The 16,200-nt window shown below is 38.0% G+C and overlaps 1 non-coding gene across 1 annotated transcript; it reads right to left on the reverse strand.

Annotated features, from left to right (window-relative positions):
- Positions 1 to 4,789: 4,789 nt before the first annotated feature.
- LOC141694821 (small nucleolar RNA R71) lies at positions 4,790 to 4,896 on the reverse strand. The gene has a single exon (XR_012564103.1). It is a non-coding gene; the product is annotated as a small nucleolar RNA R71 (small nucleolar RNA).
- Positions 4,897 to 16,200: the final 11,304 nt, after the last annotated feature.

A 16,200-nucleotide genomic window follows, 5' to 3' on the forward strand; every position in this document is an offset into this window, starting at 1 on the left:
TGTACATTATTCACGAAAGGTTTAATTGATCACCGATTTAATTATTATTACTTGGGAAACAATGATGTATTACTAGATGCCGCTCATTGTTTATGATTTTAAATTAGATTTAAAATTGTTGCCAACGTAATAATAACCTAAAGGGTTGCACAAAGAATGATTGAAGGATTATTTAATTTAAATTCGGATTTAAATTAAATGTAAGTAATTTAAATTATTTGTTATTAATTAAGTGTGACTTAATTAATTAAATAAATAGGAAATTCGAATTTAATATTAAATCCGAAATTAAGTTATTGGATGATTAAGTGAGACTTAATAATACAATAATTAGAATTTCAAATTTAATAATAATAATAACTCTAAAATTCAGTTTAGGGTTGGAGGCCCATTAGCTCTTGCCTATATAATATCTTTTTGTAATAGAATTAGGGTTACACGTTTTATTTGATAAAACATAAACCCTAGCAGCTTGAAGAGAGATAGAGAGAGCAAGAAGGCGGCCTTAAGAATGTGCTAGTACGCACCCATCCTCCGGGCGATCATTCGTGTGGATACCTTCAAGGCGTAGATCGTTCCAGTGACGGTCTACGTGGTGATCATTCAAGACCTCCATCTTTCCATTAACGTAAAGCTTCTTAAGGTAAACATACTGAACTACGAATTAAATATTGTTTTTTGCATGGATCCTGCAGAGGGTTTCGATTTCTAAGATTTAATTTACGTTTTTCGTTGCGTTTATGTGCTAAAAACCCTTCATCCAGGTCATTAAGACTTCAATTTAAGCTGTCTTTAATGTATTGGGGAGAATGTGTGATGACTGCAGTCTATATTATCAATACATTACCTATTGTGGTTTTAAACAATAAAACACTTTTTGAAACCCTATTTTAACAACCTGTAAATTATGATACCCTGAAAGTCTTTGAATGCCTAGCATTTGCTTCTAACCATGGTCCCGCGACAGATAAGTTTCAAAATAAAGGTATCCCAAGTGTTTTTGTTGGCTATCCTTCTACTCAAAAGGGACACTGACGTCTAAACCTTACCATTATGGAAACTTTTATGTCAAGAGATGCTATTTTTTATGTGCATATATTTCCCTTTAACATTAATGCTTCCAGTACATACACTAAGCCTTTACCTCTTCATATGCCATATTGTTCAATACCTCAGCCATATTTTGATGACATTATTATAGATGAACCAACTGAAATTCCATGTGATCATTTTACAACACAAAACAACCCCACCAATCAACCTTCCTCTCCTGTTCTTAGAAAATCATCTAGAGATATAAAATAACCTTTTTGGTCAGCAACCTACCACCTAGTGCCAATATTGCTCAGATTACAGACTTAACTGTTCAGCCTCAGTTCTCTTATTTATTGGCATCTTTAACAAGTTCTAATGGTCCTCAAACCTTTCAAGGAAGCTGTTATCTTTCCACATTGGGTTCAAGCAATGACTCAGGAATTTTATGCACTCGAGTAAATGGAACATGTGAAATAACTCAACTGACATGTAGCTTAGGAGGAGTAATATGGAGCTCAAAATTTAGGGTGTATCCAATACTCCTAAATAACAAGGGGAATTTATCTATGGTCGATTTCGTAACAAAAACTGGCATTTTAGTTATACCTAGTAAAAAAGACTTTTTCTTTTATGGAATTAACCTGCTCCTTTCTTGTAGAAAAAAAAATTAAGGAAATATCAAATATGTAATGGTTACAATAGTCTATCCATCGCATATAGAATTTAATTAAGGGCATCGTGATATAACCGTCGAGGTGAAGTTAGGACCTAAAAGATTTAAACTACCTTCTGACAAGAAAGCAATAGGCACCCAATGGTTGTACAAGACTAAATACAGGGCTGATAGAAGTGTGGAGAGGTACAAATCAAGGCTGATAATACTTGGGAATAAGCAGAAATATGGTATAGATTATGCTGATACTTTTGCTCAGGTGGCAAAGTTAACCACATTAAGAACACTCTTAGATGTTCCTGTCATTCAGAAATGGAATGCAATTCAAATGGACGTCATAAATGCATTTCTTCACGGGGATCTAGAGGAGTCCATTTACATGAAATCTCCGATGGGTTACACCAGCTATGGCATCATAATTTCTGTTAATATAGTTCCAATTGATAGTGCTAACTCCAAAATGGTTTGAAAAATCCTTAAATATCTATACAGGCTCAAGCAAGCCCCAAAAAAATGGTTCATGAAGCTGACATCCATACTTCTTGCCATTGGCTATGCTCAATCTAAAACAGACTACAACTTTTTCACAAAGACCAGCTCATCTAACATAACTCTAAATTCTTTTTAATGTGGATGATTTACTTATCTATGACAATTATGATGCTGTTATTGCCTCTCTGAAAACAAAGTTATCCACTTACTTCAACATGAAGGATCTGGGTCAGGTGTCTTACTTCTCAGGCTTGGAAATCAGTAGAATCACCGATGGCTTCTTCTTATCCCAAAAGAAGTACACTCTTGATCTTCTGAAGGAATATAATATGATGAACATCACTCCTCTAAGAATTTCTATGAATGCTCATACAAAATTGTCTGCAGCTACCAGTGACATCTTGATAAATCCTCATCTATTTCAAAGCTTGTAGGGAAGTTGATCTATCTCTCGATAACAAGACTCGTTATAAACTTTTATGTCAATGTCTTGAGTCAATTCATGCAGTGTTGAGTGGCATTTATGACACTTTATTACGCTTCGTTAAGCTTTGAATTGGTGTATTTGTACTCAAGTTATTGGTGTTTTAATGTGTTTTCTAGTGTTTTTGCATTTTCAGGCATTATCTAGGTAATCAGGTGAATTAGCATTGTTTTGGTGCTAATTTGGTGTTAAGGTGGTGTTGGAATAAAAGCTCTTGGAAAACCGGCTCAAATCAGCAAGGAAAATGAAGAAGTCAGAAGTTGATACAGGAAGTAAGCGCGGCCGCGCCCGAAGTCCAGAAACTCAACGCGCCCGCGGCGCCAGGTCGAGAACAGAAATTCTGATTCTATTGGGCTTTTGATCCAGAAGACCTCTACTCTGCATGGGGCTGCTATATATACATAAATAAGTTCGTTTTTTATAACGAGACATACCAGAGTACAAGGAGAAGGCGTAAGAAGACCGTTTTAGCACAATTCAACCAAGGCGAAGAAGATCTAGTTTAACTTGTGATTCTTTGTTTAAGTTGTAACGTTGGATGCTAGTTTTTTTATTCTTGAACCTATACTCTTGTTTTGTACTTTGTTTAATATTCATTTATAAACACTACGCTTATCATACCATGCTTTCATCAGAATCCACGTTGATGATGAGTTCGATTATGGGCTAATCGTTATCGTGGGGTTCTAACGGATTTATTTATGAATTTCTTTAGTTGATTTGTTTCGATGCCTTAATGTGTGGTGATTGTATGATATCCTAGTATTGGTTGTGCGTATTCGTCTTATGAGCGTCACGAACTTATAAGATAGTGGGATTAATTCTTAATGAAGCGAAAGTGAATTTAACGATTTAGAACTTATAATGCTCGCATAGGTTCAAGCGTTATTGATATGCATGATTTGTAGGTAATTTTAACCATCTTACTTGCCCTATATAATCATGATATATAACTTGTACATTAAATCGTCATGTTGTCAAATTCTATAAACATATAGGGTCTCAATATAATTGGTGTCTATTCAGCTTCTATCTCTTTTGTGGATGTCTGATGGTATGGAATTCGTGCAATGAAAGTTGGCGTTTATCAGTTTCGTGTTATCTGATTAGTTTCATCACCATTACATGCTAATATTAAGAACAAAAAGGCTATTAAATGAAGTATTTAATGAAGTTAAAATCTCATGATTGTCATATATATTAATTCAACCATTCTTATTCTCTTAGTTATCATTGTTAGTTTAATTCTTAGCTATAACCAATCTCAATATGTTAATCGTTTTAGCATTGAATAATAGCCATATCATTGTTGCATAAGTGCATAAATTACAAAGTTAACCTAAACCATTCTCTTTGGGAACAAATCTGATTTATATCTTATACTACTTGCGAACACGTATACTTGCGTGAATTTTAGCGTATGTTTAGAGACTAACAAGTTTTTGGCGCTGCTGCCGGGGACTCGGTGTTAATTTTTAGTTTATGTGTTTGTCATCAGTGGTCGTTAAAGTTCATTGACTCGGACATTGTTACTTATCTGTTTCCTTGCCTTATTTCAGGTACTCTAGCGAGCGTGTATGCATACGCGTTCTCGGTCTCGTAAGAGAACGATGGATAAAGCCGAGGAAGAAGCTGTAGTGGTTCGAAGGGAAGTTTTTTAGGACGAAGAGAAGGTAGAAGAAGAAGAGAAAGTAGAGGAACCAGTCTTAGTAGTGATGGGAGATCCAGCAGAAATTCCTAAGGCTTTGATGGACAATTCTCGGCCTAAGATCAATGATATTCAGTCAAGCATCATCAGACCAGCCATTTCGGCTAATGCTTTTGAGATCAAATCAAGCACGATTCAAATGATAGAGAACTCATTTCAGTTTGGGGGTTCTCCTACAGAAGACCCCAACATGCACATCAGGGATTTCATCGAGATCTGCGACACTTTCAAGTTCAATGGTGTGACTGAAGATGCCATCAAGCTGCGACTCTTCCTATTCTCTCTGAGGGATAAAACAAAGTGATGGTTGCATTCTCTACCACCACGGTCTCTCACCACATGGGAGGATCTTGCTTAAAAGTTTCTCACTAAATTCTTCCCTATGGCGAAGACTGCTGGAATCAGGAATGCTCTTACTCAGTTTGCTCAGCAAACTAGAAAATCTCTATGTGAGGCTTGTGATCGATATAAGGAGATGCTAAGGAAGTGCCCACACCATGGCATGCCTGATTGGATGATTATAAACTATTTTTATTATGGATTGGGTGCTACTTCTAGATCCATGCTCGATGCAACATCAGGAGGAGCCTTGTGGGCCAAGAGATACAATGAAGCTTATGAATTGATTGAATTGATGGCTGCTAATGAATACCAGAATTATTCTCAGAGGCTAACTCAGGGTAAAGTAGCAGGAATTATGGAGTTGAATGCAACAACTGCTATAGCTGCTCAACTGAAGGCCTTGACGATGAAGGTGGACATGAGCTTTGTGTTGGTGCCCATGAGATTGATCAATGTGCTATTTCTAGTGAATCGGCTCGGTTCATGAGCAACTTTCAGCGATCGCAACAACCTGTGCCAGCCACCTATCATCCTAACAACCACAATCATCCTAATTTCAGCTGGAGCAATGATTAGAATGTGGTTCAACAGCCTTATTAGCAGTACCCAGCTCAGTAGTACAACCTCCTGGTTTTCAGCAACCGCAATATGCACCAAGACAGCAACTCTAGCTGCAACAAGCAAATGAAAAATCTGAATTAGAGGAGTTGAAGCTCATGTGCAAAAGCCAAGTTATTTTTATCAAGTCCTTGGAAAATCAAATTGGACAAATTGCCAATGCCTTGCTAAATCGTCTACCTGATACACTACCTAGTGACACTGAAGTACCAGGAAAGAGGGAAGCTAAGGAGCAGGTGAAGGCAATTACTTTGAGGTCTGGGAAGGTTGCGAATCTCGAACAAACTCAAGTTTCGAATGAAGAAGCTGGGGTTGAAGAAAAAGTAGAGCAGAAGGAAGCAGAAGCAGAACCAAGGAAGACTACTGTTGAGCACACTCCTCTTGAGGGTAATACATGGGTAAAATAGATCTATCCTCCACCGCCTTTTCCTAAGCAGCTGCAGAAGAAAAAGCTGGATAAGTAATTTGAGAAGTTTCTGGAGGTGTTCAAGGAACTTCATATCAACATACCTTACGATGAGGCTCTTGAGCAGATGCCTAGTTACACAAAGTTTATGAAAGGTATTCTCTCTCGGAAAGTGAAGCTAGATGATTTAGAGACTGTCGCTCTCACGGAGGAATGCAGTGCTGTGCTGCAACAGAAGTTGCCTCCAAAACTTAAAGATCCTGGAAGCTTCATTATTCCGTGTACTATTGGAAAAGTGTCTTTTGACAGATGCTTATGTGACTTAGGAGATAACATCAATCTGATGCCTTTGTCAATCTTCAAGAAGTTGAACTTTCCCGATCCAAAACCTACTTATATGACTTTGCAGTTGGCCGATCGTTCTATTACATATCCTCTTGGTATTGTGGAGGAAGTCTAGGTCAAGGTTGATAAACTCATTTTCCCTGTTGATTTCGTAATTCTTGATTTCGAGGAGGATAAGAAGATTCCCATAATCTTGGGAAGACCTTTCCTGTAAACTGGCCATACCTTGATAGATATGCAGAAAGGTAAGCTTACAATGCGAGTGCTGGATCAGGATGTAACTTTTAATGTGTTCAATGCTATGAAATTTCATATAGAAAATGAGGAGTGCTTGAAAGTGGAGTTGGTCGATTCTGTGGTTACTTCAGAACTTGATCAATTGCTAAGGTCTGATGCCTTTGAGAAGGCCTTATTGGGGAATTCAGACAATGAAGATGATGAAGGTGAAGAACAATTGCAATATCTGAATGCTTCCCCCTAGAAGAGAAAGATTGATATGCCTTTTGAATCTCTTGGAATGAAGGAGTTGAACAAAGCTCCTAAACGCCTCAAGCCATCTATTGAAGAAACTCCCACTCTTGAGCTTAAGCCTTTACCTGAACATTTGAGGTATGCTTTTTTAGGTGATACATCTACTTTGCTTGTTATTATTGCATCTGACCTTTCAGGTAGCGACGAGGAGAAGCTTTTGAGAATTCTTAGAGAGTTCAAATCGGCAATTGGATGGACTATAATAGATATTAAGGGAATCATCCCTTCTTATTTCATGCATAAAATTCTGCTAGATGAATGTAGCAAGCCTATGGTTGAGCAGAAAAGAAGACTTAACCCGATCATGAAGGAAGTAGTAAAGAAGGAAATTCTTAAGTGGCTGGATGCAGGGATTATTTATCCCATTTCTGACAGTTATTGGGTGAGTCCAGTTCAGTGTGTACCAAAGAAAAGAGGTATCATGGTTGTTGCTAATGAGAAGAATGAGCTCATTCCTACTTGAACAGTCACGGGATGGAGAGTTTGTATGGACTACAGGAAGCTGAACAAGGCCACTAGGAAATATCACTTCCCTCTGCCTTTCATTGACCAGATGCTCGACAGGTTGGCTGGTCACGAGTACTACTGTCTTCCGGATGGCTATTCGGGTTATAATCAAATTTGTATCACTCCAGAGGATCAGGAGAAAACTACCTTCACTTGTCCATTTGGTACTTTCGCCTACAGGCGAGTTTCTTTTGGTCTATGTGGTGCATGTAACACCCCCAAATTCGGGGTCGGGGATCCGGGTTGTCACGAGTTCCATTTCCCTTAATAACACTTAATCTTAATAAACAACCAACTACTGCGTACTGTGACCCCACAATATACACACACACACACCACAAGTTATGGTCTCAGAGATGAATACAAAAAAAAATCACAAGTCATTTTATTCCACAATTATAAGTCATTACACCTCAAAAGGGTTTAGAATAAATTTACATATTATTTTCCATTATTACAATTCATAAATATACATAAGTCTAGTACATCAACAGTTGAAAACCTAGCCTATCGGTAGTTTTTACCTCAGCTAAAGTGGCATCAACGCCTACAGGATACTACGGAATGTTTCCTATCCGCTCGCGGGTTGGGAGCTTGATCTTGTTTATCTTGTCTAGCTGTTGTTGTGTGATGAAAGAATAAATCAAGGGTGAGCAACAAGCCCACCAAAATAACATGTATAATAATTTACAATATATGAGCATTCTCATAGTACTCATGGAAGTCTTGGTCAAGAAGAAATGAACCAAGTTTGATATCTTAATGTGACGAAGTCGCAAAATATCCAGCATATATATACATATATACTTTTCAAAATCTTTGAAATCCTCTGACATGTATAATATACACAAAGTTCCAATTTATAACTGTATAAAAATATCATTGCAAGGTGATCTCATATATCTAACCTTGTCTCAACATTTTTCTAAAAATTTTTGTCATGAATAAGATAATCATTTACTAGATATAAGTTGAAAAGATGAAGTTACAAGATACTCCAATATACTTATATCTTTTTCCGAATACTACTTGAACTAACACCATTCAAGGTATAAATAGTTCATCCCATAGATAAAGCTACAAGACAAAACTTGTATAGAATCAATCTTTGAAATATCATCAAAATGAAATGAAGTTACGAGATACTTCATTTGATGAAAACATCATTTTGAAAACTCGACCCTGCCAACACTCAACAATCGCCCAGCCGTAGCCTTTCTATCAAAGTGCTCTGGGTAGTGTTGCAGAAATATCCAACTGGATGATGAACTCATTACGGGAGTTTTCTGCGCCAGGAAAACCACTTACGATGATCAGTCGCAGTAGTGCAACCCCACAATTTTCTACATGTAGAGGAGAACAGTCGGATTTACTAGTTGACCGAACGCTGGACTCTTAAGGAATGGACCGTCTTAGCGGAACTTCCGGGCCATTTGGGCCAATAAATAAGGTTGGGCCGGCACCACTCGACCACTTACGCCACTACTAGTTCAGATGAAATCCATGACTCTGAAACGTAAAGCTCGTCTCCCCTTTCCCCAAGTAGGAACTTGTTGATACGACTCCACCAAAAAGTCGCATCTAGTTGGAAAGAAAAACTCACCGATATTTCCCAGGCGATGCCTGTTAATGGATTAACTTATTCCAAGAATTTTACTTCCCGAGTGTTGGGTAAGTAATCAAAAACTCTTTTATCAAAACAGCAACCTTGTTGCGAATATAAAAATACATCACGGAGCCGGATCCCTCAGATTTTTGAGCGAGTATTTAAATCCCCTTTGAAAGGAAGATCTTAAATTTGAAAACGAGTTTTGGGATCCGCTCTAACTTTCAAAAATAGTTTTGATAAAGTTTGAAAATAATATCTGGAAATATTTAAAGTAAGAATGATTTGATAGTATCAATCATTTTCCGAATATTTGGCGAATATTGACACATTATTCTTTAAGAATATTATTTAATAAAATAAGCGGAGTCATAAGTCCTTGAATGAATATTCAAACTAATATTCATTAAATAAAATAAGCGGGGTCATAAGTCCTCGAATGAATATACGGACTAATATTCATTAAATAAAATAAATGAAGTCATAAGTCCTCGAATGAATATTCAGACTAATATTCATTAAATAAAATAAGCGGAGTCATAAGTCCTCGAATGAATATTCAGACTAATATTCATTTATTAATAGAAATAAAATAAGTTTCATAAGTAGAAACTCTATTCAAATAATTAAACTAGTTTTTGATCATAATAGGAATCTTAAATGAATATTCAAAAAAATAATATTCACTTATAATATAAAACTATCGAATAAACATTATTCGATTAATATTTTTGAAAACTTTTATTATATATATATATATATTATACTCGGGAATATCGCCTCCCGGTTTAGAAAAATGCTCAACTATGGGTCCCCTATACTAAGGATATACGCAAGTACTGCTTATCTCTAGCATATGTATTATGCAGTTTATAATCAATTGAATCAACAATGAGATATCAAGATTACAAAATAGACATGTATATATATATCATATTGACATGCTCCAATATATCGCAAGATTTGCTAATAACAATCATGCACTTATCACAAGATAATGTATATATATATTTACATCACAACAACAGTATAACGGGTAGAAAACTTGCCTGAGTGCTTTGGGGTAGACTTAAGCTTAGAGTGGATCCGGTAACCTATGAACAACAACATAAGCTGGAATTAAATCATGGTCACTTAAGAAACTAGACTTTATCCACTTAGACCCTAACGTTCGCTTATACGCTTAACGATTTGCGTTAATCGCTCGCGCACCCTCGGCTCCACCAATTTTAATAAATTAATAGTTACGAATTTTAAGGCGACTCTTTTGTGAGAACTTTACCAACTGACTAATTAATCTTACATAATTGTTTTGTAATCCAATTAGTCTTTTAAGGGCCTTAAACAAGGTTTCAAAGTTAAGCGAGGGGTAAAGGTTCGTTCGCGAAACACCATAACTTAAAACGGTCATTTTTCCTAAACTGTAAATCAGATCTAAGCAAACTACATACCAAAACGAAGCTTATGACATGACCTAGCTAAACATGGAAAGGTTACAGATTGGTCAGTGAGATTTCTGTCCCGAACACTAAGTACAAGAAGTTGAATGAAAACGGGTATTACGACCGCAATATTTACGCGATTACCAATTTTCATACCACTCCAATTAACCACCAACCAACTCATAACCATCAATATAACAAAACTTCACCTAAAACATACCACATCAGTCCATAACCTCCAAGTTTTTCAACTCAAACAACCACAATCAAGACCTATGAACTATAATCAAGCTTCAATTACCAAAACACTTCCAAATCAAATCAAACTACTAATAATCACAATCCATGCTTCTCATTTCACAAAACCAACCATTAAACTTACTAACAAATAAAGTAAAGGCTAGGGTTTGAATTTTATACCTTCCTTGGTAGGTGTTAAGTTTCTAGGAAGCCTTAGGGAGCCTCCTACAAGCTTGATCTTTCCAAAAAAATCAAGAACACAAAGTTAGGTTTTGAAGTTTCTAAAAGTCTGATGGAAAGAACTGTAAAAATCAGGGTCTTACCATGCTTATTTAGATGAGACTTGTGAACAAGAGTTGTAGGCCATCTCAATACCTTTCCAACGAGCTATGGAACACAACATTTGAGTGAGTATTGAAGGAGATATGGAAGTTTGAAGTTGCTGGTATTGTTTTGGCCGAGAGCTTTTGTTCTTGGAAGCAAAAGTCAACTTTGATTTTTGTGTTATGAATTGTTGGTTGATTCTCTTTTTGCTTTACTAATTAGATTGAACCATGGTAAAAATACTTGGCTAATAATCATCCAACAAAATAAATCTACTTGTCATGCTTATGTCATCTTTCTTATGTCATCCATTTGCCACATGTCTTTGTCTTGTGGTTTGATGATGTCATAATACCTTGTATTCATGTGCAAGTTTATCTCTTGGGTGCGTATTTGTTTTACGGTTTGCTTAACTTTCGTTCTCGTTATCCGTTTGAGGGATCATATCCGGGATCTCATTATTTGAGTTTCCCTAAATCTTTCCTAATTTTTTATAATCCTTTAATATCCTCTCTTATAATCCTTAATTAAAATCCTCTTACTCATGTTACCTTATACTCAATTTTTTCGGTATCCGGTGGATTTTCGGGAAAAATCAAAGTGTCTAGATTCGAATTCTAACGACCTTTACATACACTCATTTACTTTATGGAATACTAATATGATCTTAGAATTTCCATAACAGTACTCCTATATAGCGTGGTCTGATAATTTTCCTTAATCAGCATCATTAGCAAAAAGTTACTATTCATCAGTGTTTCAAAATTTTCAAAAATTGGGGTTATTACAGTGCACCAGCCACATTTCAGATATGTATGATAACGATCTTTTCTGATATAATTGGCCAGAATGTGGAGGTGTTCATGGACGACTTCTCTGTATTTGGCGATTCTTTTGATGAATACTTGCAAAATCTTGGAAATGTTCTCAAGAGGTGTGTTGAGACCAATCTGGTTCTCTGTTGGGAAAAGTGTCACTTTATGGTGCGTCAGGGCATTATTCTTGGGCACAAAGTCTCTAGTAAAGGTCTTGAGGTGGACAAAGCCAAGGTGGAGGTTATTGAAAATCTTCCTCCACCTATTTCTATTAAGGAAATTCGTAGTTTTCTTGGTCATACGGGTTTCTATAGGCGTTTCATCAAGGACTTCTCTAATATTTTGAAGCCATTATGCAGTTTGCTAGAGAAAGATGTCCCTTTCAAGTTTAATGACGAGTGCCTTGCAGCTTTTGAAACATTGAAGAAGAGTTTAATCATGGAACCTGTCATAACTGCACCTGACTAGAATGAACCTTTTAAGATGATGTGTGATGCAAGTGACTATGCAGTTGGAGCATTTCTTGGGCAGAGAAAGAACAACATATTTCATGTGGTCTACTACACTAGTAAGACCTTGAATGGTGCTCAACTGAATTATACTACTACGGAGAAAGAACTTTTGTCTATTGTCTATGGTTTTGAGAAATTTCGATCTTATATACTTGGGACTAAAGTGATAGTGTTCACTGATCATGCTGCAATTCGTTATCTCATCTTGAAGAAGGACTCGAAGCCTAGATTGATTAGATGGGTTCTTTTACTTCAAGAATTTGAAATAGAGATCAAGGACATAAAGGGGACTGAAAACCAAGTCACTGATCATCTATCTCGATTAGAAAACCCTAATGCTACTTCACTGGACAAGACATTGATAAATGAATCTTTTCCTGATGAGCAGTTGTTTGGAGTGCAAGAGGAAGAACCGTGGTTTGCAGACATTGTGAACTACCTTGTGAGTAATGGCATGCCTCCCGACTTATCATGTGCTCAAAGGAAGAAGTTTCTACATGAAGTGAAGTGGTATATGTGGGATGAGCCATTTCTTTTTCGGAAAGGAGCTGACCAAATCATTAGGAGATGTATTCCTTACAGCAAAATGGGGGGGGGATCTTGCGAGATTTCCACTCAACGGATTATGGAGGACACTATGGTGGAGAAAAGACAGCAGCTCGTATTCTTCAAGCAGGTTTCTTTTGGCCAACCATGTTTAAAGATGCTCATCAGTTCGTTTTGAAATGTGATCGATGTCAATGTGTGGGTAATATGTCTAAGAAGGATGAGATGCCTCTTAATGTGCTTCTCGAGGTTGAAGTCTTCGATGTTTGGGGAATTGACTTCATGGAGCCATTTGTCTTATCTTGTAACAATCTGTTGGCGGTTGATTATATGTTGAAATGGGTTGAAGTTAAGGCATTGCCAATGAACGATGCGAAGTGGTGCTTAATTTTCTTCACAAGAAGATATTCACAAGGTTCGGAACTCCAAGAGTCATAATCATTGATGAGGGGTCGCATTTTTGTAATTGCAAGTTCACTGCTATGATGCAAAGGTATAATGTGAATCATCGCATTGCTATGGCTTATCATCCTCAGACAAATGGTCAAGCTGAGGTGTCTAACAGAGAGATCAAGCATATTTTGGATAAAGTTGTGTGTCCATCAAGGAAAGATTGGTCTTTGAAGCTTGATGAAGCTGTTTGGGCGTATAGAACAGCATACAAGACTCCATTGGGAATGTCGCCATTCCAGTTGGTTTATGGTAAGGGGTGTCATTTGTATGTGGAGCTCGAGCATAAGGCATATTGGGCTTTGAAGAAATTGAATATTGACTTGGATGCAGTTGGAAAGAAGAGGATGCTTCAATTAAATGAACTCGACGAGTTTCGACTTCAAGCTTATGAGAACAACAAAATGTATAAGGAGAAAGTTAAGAGGTGGCACGATAGGGGTCTAGTGCTCAAATCATTTGTGTCGGGACAACAAGTTTTTTTATTTAACTCTCGACTCCTTCTTTTTCCTGGAAAGTTGAAGTCAAGGTGGTCAGGGCCCCTCATAATCAAAACTGTGTTTCCACATGGAGCGGTGGAAATTTTTTAGAGTGATCCGGGCCAAGCATTCAAGGTCAATGGTCAGAGGTTGAAGCATTACTATGGTGACACGGTAAACCGCGAGGTGGTTAGTGCTGTTTTATTCTCGGTTTGATCTCAAGATTCTATATCGAGCTGACGACGTAAAACAAGCACTTCTTGGGAGGCAACCCAAGTTTGTTGTACATTAGTAGGTAGAGGAAGCAAGAAGAAAAGAGAAAAACACAAAAAAATCAGAAAAAGAAAAAAAATTCTGGGCCAACTTCAGTAGCCAAGCGCGCCCGCACTGATTTTCCAGAAGGTACGCGCGCCCGCACTGATTTTCCAGAAGGTACGCGCGCCCGCGCTGATCAATCGCGCGCCCGCGCTGATCTATCGCGCGCCCACGCCGATTTGGCAGAAGGTGAGCGCGCCCGCGCTGGTCTAGCGCGCAGCCGCGCTAGGGTCCCGACTAAAAAAAACATCAGTTATGAAGAGAAAATCGGGATTTTTTCTACAAAATCATTTTCTACCCAAATTTTACTCTTCCACATCCCAAATTTCCCTCTCCAAATCAAACCCATTATTCCCACGATTCCCATAATCAATTCCCATTCTATTCCATATCTAATTCTCTTCTCATCACATATATATACACACACTTATACACAAACTTCTCCACCACATCACAAATTCTCAAACACAAATCTCTCTCAAACACTTAGCTTTTATTCTCTCTTATTCAATCCCAATGGCACCTAAGAGACAAAGAACTCAAGTAAGCAGCAGCACCACCGATTCTTCATCTGCGGGTGGTGTGAGGTCGGGGTTTTCAACTCCAGAAGCTAAAGAGGAGTACAAGAGGCTTCTCTCGAAGCGTATAGAAAAGAAGCGAGGTTTTCTGCCATCAGGGAAGGATGGTAAGTTGTTGGAGATGATTCTGGAGATGGGCTGGGTTCCTTTTTGCGAGGCTCCCGCTGTTGTGCCCATGAGTATTGTGCGAGAGTTCTATGCTAATGGGAAGGCGGAGAAGAATGGCTTCATGGTGGTTAGGGGGATGACTGTGGGGTATAGTGCTGATGCGATAAGGAGGGTGATTGAGCAGCTCGCGAGGAAGCCCGGTCAGGACACTTGGAACGATCAGACTCCGGAGGACTTCAACTTGGATCTGATTGTTGCTACTCCGTGTGTGCCTGAGACTCACTGGAAGTTCAAGAGGGGCACAACTGATTACTCCACATTCCCTGCGTCGTGCATGAACAGGTTTGTACGGGCTTGGAACTCGTTTATTTGTGCTAACATCATACCATCATCACATGTGCATGAGATTACTGTGGAGCGTGCTCGTCTATTATGGGGTATTCTTCAGGGCGATTATATTGATTTGGGGATGGTTATTTATCAGGGGATTTTGAGCTTCTTGAGAGGAGGTACTACGGGTTCTATACCCTATGCATCCGTTGTGACAAAACTGTACGTGGCAGTTAGTGTTCGTTGGCCCACAGATGAGCAGCTGCAGCTTTTGAGTGCTCCTATCGACAGTTCTACACTGTTGAGTATGCATGAGTGGTATGGAGGGAAGCCCGATCCTAAGGGGCTTGGTTATTCATATGATCATCTGCCAGGTGGTAGACCAGCGGAGCAGACTTCTACGGGAAGTTCTTCGCAAGCTTATCGAGCAGCTTGGAGAGCTCAGTTAGGAGAGGAGGCTGGTCCATCGCAGCAGGATCAGCAGGAGGCAGGAGCAGAGGTTTGAGCTGGTTTGAGTACGACGTAGTATAGGCATCTAGCGAGGAGGATGGATTCCATGCACGACATCCATTGTCAGTTTGCACGTGATCTCACCCAGGCACTTGGGACTGCATTCAGAGCCACCAGTGTTGACATCCAGTGGCCAATATTTGGTGAGGATTCCGTGTATCCACCTCCAGACACGCCTGACACTCCACCCGTGGAGGGTGATGACCCTGATTCAGAGTAGGTATGCCTGATTCCTTACTATCACCTTCACTGAGGATAGTGAATATTTTAAGTTTGGGGGTAGTAGTTAAAGGAATATGTTTTATTCGAGTCACATATAGTTGCATATTCATGATAGTTTAGTTCATATAGTTGTATATTGTGCCATGTAGTAGTTTTTTTTATTTTTTGATAATTTTTATGATAGTTTGTTCATGTAGTTTCATGCATTTGTATAATAACATGATCCCTTAGATGATTTTTCCGATTGAAAGTGATGTTGATGCTAGTGTAGTGATGTCGTATTTAGTGATGTTAAGTCTTATCGAATTAATTTGTATGCTAGAGATAGTTGTATTTCACTAAGTCTTATAGGTTGCTAAAGTACTAGATCATGATCATGGTTTGTTTGTTTGTTGAGGTTTAATCGCTTGTTTATATTTAGAATTTAGGATATTCTCTTAATAATAAAAAACATGGATATTTAAAAATTGGAGAAAATTAGATTTCATTGCTAGTTGTGTTGGCTAGGTGACAAATGGCTAGTAGTCGGCTCATATTTTTATGAGTAGTCTAGGGTTGAATGAGATGGAGCGAAACACACTC

Source organism: Apium graveolens, chromosome 10, assembly GCF_009905375.1.
Source record: "Apium graveolens cultivar Ventura chromosome 10, ASM990537v1, whole genome shotgun sequence".
In the NCBI taxonomy this organism is placed as follows: Eukaryota; Viridiplantae; Streptophyta; class Magnoliopsida; order Apiales; family Apiaceae; genus Apium; species Apium graveolens.